The sequence below is a fragment of the Calidris pugnax genome, unplaced genomic scaffold (assembly GCF_001431845.1).
Source record: "Calidris pugnax isolate Ruff unplaced genomic scaffold, ASM143184v1 scaffold44, whole genome shotgun sequence".
NCBI lineage: Eukaryota > Metazoa > Chordata > Aves > Charadriiformes > Scolopacidae > Calidris > Calidris pugnax.
Window position 1 is genome coordinate 44,846,708 of NW_015094506.1, and position 12,997 is coordinate 44,859,704.

The 12,997-nt window shown below is 37.4% G+C and overlaps 1 protein-coding gene across 1 annotated transcript in view; it reads right to left on the bottom strand.

Annotated features, from left to right (window-relative positions):
* Window positions 1–12,609, bottom strand: part of KMT2E (lysine (K)-specific methyltransferase 2E) — a 60,405-nt gene extending 47,796 nt beyond the window's left edge. Inside the window, exons 1-2 of the mRNA XM_014963369.1 lie at window positions 12,269–12,609; window positions 4,550–4,609 (exon numbers count right to left, since the gene is read on the bottom strand). The gene's annotated coding sequence lies outside the window, so the exon portion shown is untranslated. The remainder of the gene's footprint in view (window positions 1–4,549; window positions 4,610–12,268) is intronic.
* Between the last annotated feature and the right edge of the window lie 388 nt (window positions 12,610–12,997).

Genomic DNA, 12,997 nt, shown 5'->3' on the forward strand with positions numbered 1-12,997 from the left:
GGGGGGGGGGGGGGGTTGGTTTGGCTTTTTTTTAACGTTTACCCCTAACACTACAAAAACTAAAGAGTGGAAAAAATTAGTGAAACCTGTTTTTACTAGTCTTTTTAGTACATATGATGGCTTTTTCGCACAGAAATGTAATTTTTCCTTGTCTTTCCTTCCCTATAAATAAATCTCCAGATTCTGTTGTCATACCATAGACACTAAAGACAAAAAAGCGTTAAGAAGTTAAGGAAAAAATCTACTATAAAAGTGAGGAATAGAATACAAAGCAATGTGCAATATATTTTTTTTCTAATTTATAAAAGGGCATCAGGGAAATCATGAATTAAGCTTTTGACTAAATTATTTCTTAGCCCAAATATAAGAATTTTCCACATATAAAATTAGTTTAGTGGTTTGTGTAAGTCATTTGCTAAATTAGTTCAATTTTCTCACATCACTAAGCACTACAAAAATATTAAGTCTTTTTGTTCCTGTTTTTATGACTTCAGTATCCACCTGAAGTTCTTCAATGATATTTTCTAGCAATTGCCTCTATAAGTCACCACCTATTGACGATTACAAAATAGGAAAAAAAAAAGTTACATAGTTTAGATGTTTCAAGACTTGGAGATTTCAACACCGAATGCTTCTTCAGAGAGAATTACCAGGGCCTCCGTAAAAGCAGAGCAAAAGTTTAAGGGGGGAAAAAAAAAAATATTAGATCAGCCTATAATTAGTCTGAGTATTTCACAAGAGGACAGGGCTGATTTAAGTAAATCACTATTTAGATTTTATAGTGATACATGCAACTTTACCTCAAAGTCCTTAACTAGTGTCACTGCAGAAAGATTAATATACTAACCAAATTACTACCTCTGTACTCTGTCTGCTCTGCATCTTCACAAGGTCTATATACAAAATCTACACAAGTAGAGGGAAAAATTAATCAAGACCTTCTAACCTACCTACATATGCCAAGTGTCTTTCCTTAAAAGCAAAATGATATAACTTTAAATACATATTACAAAGTATGTGAAAGTGATAAATTTATCCATATTTAGTAAACTGATTAACTGAAACATCTGAGAATAATTATCACTCCCGAAAAATTATCATGAATTACCACATCTCCTGAAAAGTTACAGCCTGTGTTTCCCAACTTCTGGAGAAATGGGCAGTTCACCCCATGTTTAAGCAGAGCTTATTTCATAGAATTGCCTAGGTTGGGAGGGACCTTTCAGATCATCTAGTCCAACCGTCAACTTAACACTGACAAAAACCATCACTAAATCATATCGCTAAGCACTACATCTACCCATCTTTTAAATACCTCCAGGGATGATGACTCAACTACTTCCCTGGGCATCATTTTCCCCAAGTACAGAAGAGGCTGTCTTTTGCTAAACTAAGAGTACTAGTAAACCCATTGCCTCACACACTTTAACTACAGGCAAAAAATAAGTTAACAATTTCCTGGAGGAGTATTTAAGTATCGGAATATACCCAGTATACATATAGATTCATTTTTAAAGCATGTGTACAAATCTAAGGGAATTAACTTGAAGCTTACTGGAACAAACAGATGAAATTCCTGAAACAAACTCATCCCTACAGCCAATTTTCCACTCATATATGGACCAAGGAAGAAGACAAAGGGTTGATTTATCAGATTTACAGATAAAAATGATTCAGACATAAAATACACAAACTAATTACATGACAGTCTGGAGTCAAGCAAGACCTTTCAGTTCAACAAGCACAAGATGCTAATCTGCTTGTAATTTCAAGTCCATTTGAATGTAAAAGCAACATACCTGTACTCAGACAGCACTAAACCCAACCCAAAACTCCAACTTCCATTTGCTCCCAGTACAAAATTCATGCTACTGTGGGTCCAGGCTAGCTCCAGACAGTCACAAAGGATCACTCTGAAACTACAGTTTCCTACCCCAATGGGGTCTTTTGGGCAAGATGCAAAGATTTCCAAGATCATACTACTGCTTTCAGACCTCTGCTGACTCCTGCTGAACTTGGTGTTAGTTGTTTATACAAGTCGTCTCAGGTAGTAGAGACAGATGACGACCAAAAGATAGGACTCTGATTTTCTTACCACACCAGGAGAAACAGTCTATGAGGTGTGCTGGGGCCTTTCTCCCTCTTAAAAATGCTTTATTTATAAGGGAGGTGGATAAAAACATATTTGAAGTGCTGGTACCCAATATAGCACACAGAAACGTAGTTAAGTACCTTGCAATTGGGAGACATCGAATCAAGCCTACTACACACACCACAAAAAAGGGAAAAACAATTTAGAGGACAAACACTTAAAAACATGTTCTATGCGTAATTTGCCTTTTATTGAGCATACAATCGAAACATTTTCCTCTTCCCTCCCCCGATTACATCATATGTGTATACATGTTTTGCAATCATTAGCAAAAGCAATTCTTGTCATGCTTTCCTTCAGATTTACAGGCCAACAATTTTAACCTGCGCTCATGGGAACCACCCCTCCCACAGAGAAATAAATCCACAAGAACAGACCTAAGAAAACTTGATACACCTACGTCCTAACACAATGTATACAGGAGAAATTTCTAAGTAAAAATGCTCCTATCACTACACTGACATAGTCCACAAATCCAGGACAAAAACTACCATTCTGAACCGTCAGAGCCAATAAACTGAGGTTTCCTACTTGGCTTCCCTGCATACAACCTTTTTTTTTTTTCCTTTTTCTTTTTTTTTTTTTTTAAATTAGAGGAAGGGGCTTAGATGAGAAGAGAGAAGAAAACATTAAGAAGATTTCACAAAAAAATAACAAATTATATGCTTTGCTACACTTCTACTTTCTACTATTGCTCTGAGCACTCGTGTCTTCACTATACAAGTTATTTGGAAAAGTATCAATAGAACTGACATTTTAACAGTATACTCCAGATATCCTCCAAATAGTGAACTACATTTGCACGTATGTGTATATATAGAGATGTATGTATCTATACACAAAGCAATCCAGAAAAAATATATGCAGCATATATATACACAGCATAAATACATATATCAAAGTAATCTGAGTATTTATTTATTGCTGGCTGTTTCTAAGGAGATAACACATCTTTAATCAGACCCAGAAGCAGAATACATGAATAAATGACTAATTTAACCCACAAAGAAGTTCTTTCTCCATTTCCCCCGACATGCTCCACTACGGTAAAGATTTTGCTAAGAGATTAGGAGGGACTTCCAACTTCCAAATGTTATACCACTGCAGTTGCACTATGACGTATTCAGGCCTAGAAACAACTCTAAGTCCAAATTCAGACCTTTGCTACTGTTTGCTGCTCTCTATGGCAACCTAACAGGTAAGTCAGAAATCGACTTCGAGACAAAAAAGGGTAGTAGGTAAAAATAAGACACCGTAGGCACACTCAAATACAATATACAAATTAGGACCCATTAAGACTAACTCCTGCAAATCACACAGAAGAAAAAAAATTGTTCTAAAACTGGTTTCCTATGTATTTGTAGTTTATGCTCAAACATTCCCACTGACCTAATATTCTCTACATCCCTGTCATAGCAGTACCTTCCTCCCCTTCCTCTTCATCACAATATTAACTGGTCCTGGCCTCACCCAAAGGCCCCTCAATAACCTCCTATGCCATCCACAGTGGCCTACAACATTGTCAGCACTCAGGTCCATCTCACCTCCTCCTCACATGTCCTGTCAGTCAGAAAAGAAAAAAAAGCCCTGCAATGGCTGGTTTGGAGTTACACATATGACAGATAATGGCTACAATCATTATGCTGCCTCTCACTGTTTCTTCCAGGACACTACTCATAGCTGCCCCTTTCCATCCCTTTTTGGATTTTCATTAGACTTCAGAGATCTCAAGGGTACTAAGTTGCTAACTATCACATTTTCGGTTTAAGTTCTTAGTTGTAGTGACAGAGATCTAGTGATCATTAGACAAACTTATTTAAGAAACATGGCTATTACAGCCAAACTACTACAAAGTAAGGCTCCTCCTACTGTTTTGCATTTAATTCAGTGCCAACAGAGTACAAACAAGCAAAGAGTTCATTAGCATACTTATTAACATCCTGATACAATAAATGCAGGATTTTACATTCAAAAAAACTCTCAGTCATATTTGGAATCACAGCCAAACATCATGAATTAAGTGTTCAGTTTGGGATCTAGAACAAAGAAGGAAAAAAAAAAATCTGCCTTCTCCATAGTATTCAAGATTCATGCATAAAAAAACCTTGGGTTTCCATTGTGTAAGTACCAATTCTTCAGTACACAGGTCATTACAAGCATTACACCAACTCTAGTCAGTGGAAAGAAAGCTGTTCTTTTAAGTATAAAACAGAATCAGTGTGTCAGCAAAATTTCTGCTGTACAGAAGAGCTAGTTTCCACTGGCCGTAGGCTACCTTCCCTTTCCTATCTGGTCCAAGAGCGCTCTTCCTGAGTATTCCTAAGAAGTAATGGAAATCGCTCTCTCCTCCTCAGATATCTATGCCAGTCCATTAAAACATGGAAGACTTTCCCTTACCTCTTCTCTCTCTTCACTCCTCCTTTTCTTCTCTCAGTGGAAGTTAGACAAAATATGAGACTAGGAAGAGAAAAAGAACGAGTGGTAGCAGGGAAATAAAGGTAAATGCAGTTGCAGAAAGAGTAAGAATTAGTTAATCAAACAGAAATCTATCAAAGAAGCAGTAAGCAGAGGTATGCAGAAAAATACCATGCTTACAGATTTTATTTTTGTATTTACAGAAAACAACCCCCAAAATTGAAAATTAACAGCCAATCACTTGATGCCTCTAAGTTTAATAAACACCAGCCATACTTCCACACACAAAACGGCCCATCCATTCAAAAATTAGCAATTATTTGAGCTGGAGAACCAAGGAATTGTAAAATACAAGACTGGTACAGCATATGAAGAAAAGAGGAAAAAATTGCTTTTTGATAGTAATATTGCTTATTGCTTGGAGAAGTATACACTAGCTACCTAAAACTAGTGTCTTATACTCTTTCACTGTGAGATGTAAAATTCCTTTAAATAGAAATTCAAAGGTTAAGAAAACAAATAAAATAGTTTCCCATTGAAGAGATCTTGGCTTTAAGTCATTCTTTGTATCAGCTGTTTACTGCAAACATTTTTCTCCATCTACCATAAAGTGGTAAATAACCATTGATTAAACTTAGACAAAATGCCTGCATGTGACTTACCAGTTAGTCTCCAGGAAAACATAATTTACACCTGATACCCTAAGTTATTCTTCTTCAAAAATATTTCAAAATATGAAGTACACACATTCCACATTCTGTAAGAATACTCTGCAAGTCATGTGTGCAACTGTAAGGGCTAAGTATATTCATTTTTCATTAAATGTAACAATATACTTCATGGTGATACAGGTACCAGAAGATCCAAATTCTAAGGCCCAATATTCCCCCCAAGAAGTAGTAAGGCTTTTTTTTTTTTTCTTTTTCTGTCATTTTTTTGGGGAGGGAAAGGGGGTTAGTGGTAGAAAACACATGGCTACAAATACATATTGGTATTGCTTTCAACAACCTAAATATTTTGCTGACTTGATGACATCATGTAATATTATTTTTTTTTCTATGCTGCTTAAACAAGACTTGGGAGCCTACTGTAATTATTAGATACCTGCTACACAAGCAGTAAATTCTTTTGACTTAGTTGAAGCCTGACATTTCAGCTAAGCAAAGTTTTAGTTTGACATGTTTTCACTTAAGTAAATTCCAAAAACTAGCTTCCCTGTCTCATCAGTGGCATTTCACTTATATGAATAGCACAACAGAGCTTCTACTTACACTCATGGAAGCAGTTTGTAGACATTGACCTAGTTGTTACACTTACACCTAGGAACCTAAACACAAGCAAGTCAGAAAGTTGTGCTATTTCAAAGAGAAACTTTAATTCTTTCTAACAGTTAGAAGAACTCTTGCGTAATTTTAACTACAGTTCAACCTGGACTGTATTTCTTGGTAACAACTTGGCAATATTTCAATACTCTTTACCAAGATTTTGGGAGGAAGAGATTAAGAGATGGTGAGGGAACAAATGGAAGGGATTATGTCACCTTCAAGGACAGCCAAAAAAATACAAAATTGTAAGATCAAAAGATCTTTCCTACTTTCAAGAAAACAAAAACCATTTCATTTCCAATCACAATTATCTTGCAAAATTATATTGACTGATTTGTGTTAAGAATTTAGATTCCGGGTATTTGTAACTTTATGCCTTTGTGTTTTCAAAGGAGATATCAGTATGTATTTTTAATTGTAGTAACAAAGATATGAAATACGTCATCTTAGAATAAACACAACAAAGAAATTCTGTGCAGCAATGGAAACACAAAACACAGCTTTTAGCTTTCAATACCGCTGCCACACAGAAGGGGGGAAAAAAGAAAAAGAGATGCAGAGTTTGTCTTTAATTTCTTCTAGTACAGAAGACGTGATTGCGAAGCAAGAGACAGCAGAGAATGAACATTATATAAAACCACTACATTCATAAAATACCTGCATAATGTTATTTAAGAATAAGACTCCTATCAACTGTTTCTACCCTAAGCAAAATTAGCTGTATTACCTGGTAAAGTATCTGAGGTAGGAATCTTATCCTTACAAGCAGTAAAAAAAATATTGTATTTTTATCAGTTTTCTATAAAATTATTTATGTTTCTTTCACAGTTCTAAAATGATAGGTTTAGAAACCAAATGAGAGACATAATCTCTCTATACCTTCCCCAAAAGCTACAAATAAGTTGCTGTAGTTCAAGTCCTCACCTTCAGTTTAAGTAGAACCTACTAAAAACATTCCTCATTGGAAAAGTTTCTTTAAACCAAGAGTTAAGACAGGATTAACTGTCTAGACTTGGAATATCATCTGTCTTGTGATACGGTTTTAAACACAGCCCCATTCTAACTATACTAATTAGGAGTTAGCTCCTTTTGTCTACTCAAGGCAAGTTAAGAACATCACCCACTGGTAAAGAAAAAAAGTATCTTTAGACCTTGTCAAGTTAGAAGAGTTAAAGAGTAATGAACACCAAACTAATTTAAATATTCAGAGCTCCTTATGGTAAAAGATCCAAACCTACCAACCTGTATACATTTTGAATTCTCACTTTGTAAAGATAGGATATTAATTTCATCACTTTCTGTGACTGATGAAATAATCAACAATGAACAATAGATTATGGTCCTCCTCCTTAAGCTGTAGTGTACAGTACAATAATGTCATTAAAATCTAGTCTTATCATCTTGTCTTTGAACTTGATGGCTATTTATTTTTGAGATAGAGATATAAAAGTGAATGATTACCTAGTCTACGATGCCATAAAGCAACACACAAAACACAAATACAAATGAGAACAAAATAAAGTTTAAAAAAAGCTTTTTTAGACCTAAGCCTGCATTGTAACATTTTAACATCTACACCTAATGAAAACGTTAACTTAAACAAATTCTAAAACTAGGATTAACACTATTTTGGCATTCCCATACTTAGCCTGATTTGCAAAACTGCTGGGCCCTTGCAAGTCTCATCTAAGTTTTACCATACTGCATCTCCATCTAAGGAGCATATTAACTATCACATGAAAGAAGAGACAGCACTCTTTGAACAAAATATGCAAAACTAACACACATTTTACTTGCTCAGGATGCAGTCTGTGTGATACTTCAATATATTCTTCATTTTTACTTTTGAAACACGTAACTTGAGTGGACACTGGGATTTATCATAGTTCTTAACAAATATTTTAATTTTAAAAAATAAAGATAAGAAAGCATTTAAGTCAAGCCTGTTAAAAAATATAATTTGTACAACAAAACTATCTTCAAAGTTTTACAGATAATTATTAAAATTTTCTAACAACCAGCAGAACTTAAAATCTTGCCTGTTTAATTAACACCACATTAATATATTAAGATTTGTAGGAGGAAATAAAAATAATCTCAGTATCTCCTAGCAAGCATATGAAGCCTTGACAAGGTTTCTTTTAAATAACTCATTTGTTATGCCTTAAAGGTAACAAGAGTTTTGTCTTTGAACAGAACTATAGGAGGCTTTTTTTGTATTATCAAGGTCACGAGCAGAATTTTGGATCCTCAAAGAGATTATGTTAACTTTTGTGGGTATGAATCTTTGGTTAGTAAGAAAATGTGAACGCTGATGTGCTTAGAAATACTCATCTTGCACCATTCAAAAGCCCACTGCAGTTAATATTTTAAATAATTCAGAATTTAGAAGAATAAAAAGGGTGGTTTTTTTCTTAATCCACATCCTACACATGGTAAATTTCTATTTTTTTTCCCCATAGATGCCTCAAGTTTCATTCTTAGCAATAAATCAAAACTACTATTTGCACAGTGGAAACATTTGAACACTGTACCTGTTCCAAAAACACTGTCCAATAAAATTTGCTTTTGAGAGATTCACAAATGCTTGTTTGTATGGAAGTCACAAGGCCAATAACAAACGGACTTCCTCAGGATCCCTCCAGAAGTCTGAATGGGGTTTTATATCTTCACCAATCTATCACACCCCCCCTACAATTTTGTTAATGTTACACAACACCAGTAAAATACCTTCATTAAATCTTCATTTACATTAATCTATTTAGAACAATACCACGATTCTACAATTACATACACCACTCCTTAACTAAGTGCCACAAATAGTTCTTACTAAAATTAGTATTAGCTAGCACGCAAAATTAAGACTGTGCTTAAATCAACCTGAGATCAGGAGTAGAGAGACACTATAGCCTTCCCTGTGACACCGATTTCTGTATTCCTGTTTCTTTCCAACTGAATGTTATGATTTGTGTGTGTGCTGAAACTGTACCAAAGACATGAGGTAATGCAACTTCTAAAAGTAATCTGAATTTTGGTGCTATGAGAAACTTTCCCTAGCTATAGTCTAAAAAACCAGCATTGTTTCCCCTCTGAAATTTCCCAGATGGCAAAGAAGCTCACCCAAAAGTGAGCTCACCCAAAAGGCTAAGTGACAGTTAAGCAGATTTTTTCCTTTAGATATGAAAAGCTTGAATATACATAAATGGTTTTAGAACTGCAGTCCATATTCTTGCATTTATAACACAATATTTGTAAATCATACATGTCTCTTAAAAAAGTAGATTTAGATTTAAAACCTTCCCTCTTTCAAGAAGTTTTTATTACTTGGGGGGAGGGGTATTCCATTTTTTAATGAATATGCTTTAACATATCACTATCAATGAAGTTTAAAAAAAAGAAAAAACGTTGAATTTCCTTTTGTCTACTTAGATCACAGATCTGTTTTTACAGATGGAGAAACTGAGTCACATTGGCAAACTGACTCACTAAAACTCACAAAGGAAAACTCTGGAAGATTTCAAAATTCCCAAGAGGTTCTTCATGCATAAATTCACAATCTAGAATGCAAGCTGTAAAATTTCAGTATGAATATTTCAATCTTTGGGTTTATTTCATTTTAGCCCAAAAAACCACTTTTTGTAAAGTTTACAAATTTATTTTATTTTAATCTTAATCTTGAATCGGATGTCTGCTTGAGAACATGACTGAGGCCATGAAGTTAGACTGCAGAGCTGCGTAGCCCTTTAAGTCATGATGTTAAAAAAAATTTTCACAAGATCAGGAGCTTTAAACCTAGGGAGAGGAAAGAAAAAGGCAAAAGGTTTCCAAAAAGGCCCATACTTACACTCCTTAGAATCTTATTCATGTACTTTTTAATCAACAGAGTAAAATGTGGTTTATTATAAGAATCAAATTTATATAAAGAGGAAGATATGATGGGAGCATGCATTACTGGACTATTAACGTATCACTTGGTGGTTGAAATCACTCAGTGTTTGGCCTCAAAACATGGGAAAGGCATGCATTAACAACACTCAAAGTCTTACTATCTCATTGTTCAGCTTCAGGTATACCTTAAACCACACATCAGTGCTTCTACACGGTATCTAAATTAAAATTGTTCAGAGATTAGAGACAGTTTTGCCATTTCAATACCTCACTTTGGATTGTTTAAATCCAGAAGGTTCCAAAGCTATACTAGAATTTATACCTCATTAAACCAAGGACAAGATTAAAGACAAGCATACAAAAAAAGTGACAAATTAACTAATTTTTTTCTGTCTTTTAAAACATACAGTTTGCAGCCTCCATAGTTTGTATCAGAGTACACTACACCAACTACCAAATAATAAATCCTTGTGACCTCCCTTCCCCCCACCCAAACATATTTATAGTGGTGATACTAAAAGGTTCATATTTCATTTAGGAAAAAAATTAGAGGTTAGGAACTGCACTTTTCCTCAGTATTTGTATGTGTATTACTACATACACAATTTATAAAGCAGCATACAAAATAAATTGAACAAAAAACATAATATCAAGATTACATGGTGGCAGAAGAAATTCCGCGTCTTAATAAAGTAACAGGTTATAAACTCACATGCATTATTTCCACAAGTATTAAGTTCTTTCATTACTCTCAAACGATGAATACATGGAATTAGAACCCCGATATCCAGCAAAGGTATTTACTGGAAGGTGAACATGACGTTCACTAATGTGATTCCACAAAGAATTTAGCTGACCGTTTCAGCGATCTTAATCCACTACTCATTTTGATAAATATTACCGCTTTTATGTCGTTAGTGGGGTGGACAGATACACAGTTTCCATCACAAACTCAGGAGCTTTTCCAAATTACTAAATCGACACACATACTACCTCACAGCAACCTATACACACCCCTCAAAGAAGCTGCTTGAGTCTGTTGCCTCTTTCCACCCCCCTTTTCCCCGACAAGAGTGGTCTCGTTCACTTGCCTTTCACACACATAACCAATAAAATTAATCAGCTGGAACACAGCATTTTTAAATCGCAGTAAAGCCAAGAGATGTTTTGTACGTTATTTGAAGGGAACAGTCTTTTCATTTAAACATAATAAGACTCTAATATGCTGCAGACAAACGCACTGCATGGGGTGTGGAGGACCCGAGCTGATTAGATTACCACAACATCAGCCTGAGGCCGCCATTTTTAGAATCTCTAAAGGACAAAAGAGGGAAATTAAAAAATTTGCTCCACATTTTTTGAAAAGTAACTTTAAAAGTACAGTGATTATAATCAATTAATCATGCATTATAAGTACAGCCACGGATATCTCCTTTTTTTCTCTGATCTGAGCCCTGAATAACAAAAATGTTTCGTTATTATTCCTTTAAGGTACTGTAAATAAACAGACTAAAACATTCCTAAATCTAGATGAAGCGCCAAACTTCTGCTTTTAACGACACGTAGTATGTACCATTTTAGGGACCTCAGGGCTTTCAGCCACCGCACATTCCCTAATGGCTGAGTATGGGGGAATACAGAACCTTTATAATCAGGCTATATTATGTTTCTCTACCCTATTTAGTACTACACAGTGAACCGTTTGTTTCTCCTCCCCTATGTCTGCAGCAATAGGGTCTACCCCACCGACATTTATTTCTTGAAGAAAAAGACTGAGATATGCCACCCAGGGAACACGAAGGCTGGCTGCAGAAACTAAAGCAAGAAAGGGATGCACCAATATAACTACTTACACCCTCAAGAAAGGGGGTGGAGAGAATGATCCCCTTTTTAAATTGGCAGAGAAACTCCTGAGGACTGCTTTCCGTTTGTCCAGGTTACACCACGAAGCGGAGATATTAGCAGGGAGGGAGGAAAGGAGGCGGGGGTGTGGAAGGCAGAGAGATTAGGCCTATAACGAGCCATTTTAGTACCACAAAGCAAAAATATACAGGATGGAGGAAGAGAATAGGCTTTCCCCAGCTTCATAGAACTCAATACGCAGTCCCAATAACACACAAACCCGTTCTTAGAACCACCAGTCTAAGGAAGCGTATGTTGTCACATAATAGCCCCCTTTAGCTCTTTTTCCAAGCATAATGCATAAATCTGGCATAACTGCCAAAAAATTCTCCTCAGCTCCTCCAGTTACAGTAACCCGCCATATTCACAAGATATAGCGACAGCCTGCCATTTTTTAACCAAACCCCACAAAAGGCAAAACAAAATCAAGACAACTTAAACAGCATTTAAACACATTTCAAGGTGGGAGGGAGTTACACTCGCACCGGGGGTAACGAGACGTTCCCGTCGCATTTCGCTCCCTTTTTGCCACCCCCCTCCCCAGAGCACCCACAGCAGAATACGCTGGTAATAACCGAAGACTCACCTGTAATGGTCACAGGCCAGGCAGCAGCACCCCTCAGCTGAGCCCCTTCTCTATCCCAACCAAAACAATGCAACAGCCCCACTGCGGATATCCCTACCCTAGGCAGGACTCAACCCTCAGCAGGCTCTGGTAAAAGAAAGAAAAGGGAAAGAAAGGAAAGAGGAGACCCCCCCTCCCCCCAAACCTAGCTCAGTGCACAGAACCCTACAGGGACCAGCTCGGAAGCGCCTTTGCCTTGGGACCTGTGTACAAACCCCGCTGCCGCCGCTGCTCCCGTGTCTCCCTCCTTTCAGCCTCCTACGCTCCCTTCTATGTCACTGGCTCTCTCTGGGAAAATGGCGTCCGCTCTCCCCTCCCTCCCCCTGCACGGGGCTCACCAGCCCCGCCTGGCAGGGGCTGGGTTACCAAGGCGAAGCCAAACAGCCGCCATTTTGCTTACGGGCTGAGAGCGCGATCCGCGCCCGCCACTGAGCCCTCAGTGTCCATTTTGCAACAGCGCCCTGCGCGTTACGCCGAACGGCTTCGGGTCTGGGCGCGGCCGAGACACCAGACTGCGGCAGGGGCTGGGCAGGGGGGCTGTCGAGGAGGTGCGGAGGGAAGTAGGGCAGCGGAGGAGGGGCGGCCGCAGCCGGGGCTGGTGCCGGGGGCGATCCGCAGCCCCGGAGGCGCAGACCGCGGGGGAGGGGCAGGGGCTCCGTCCCAGGCTGTTGAGGGACCGAAGGCGGGCGG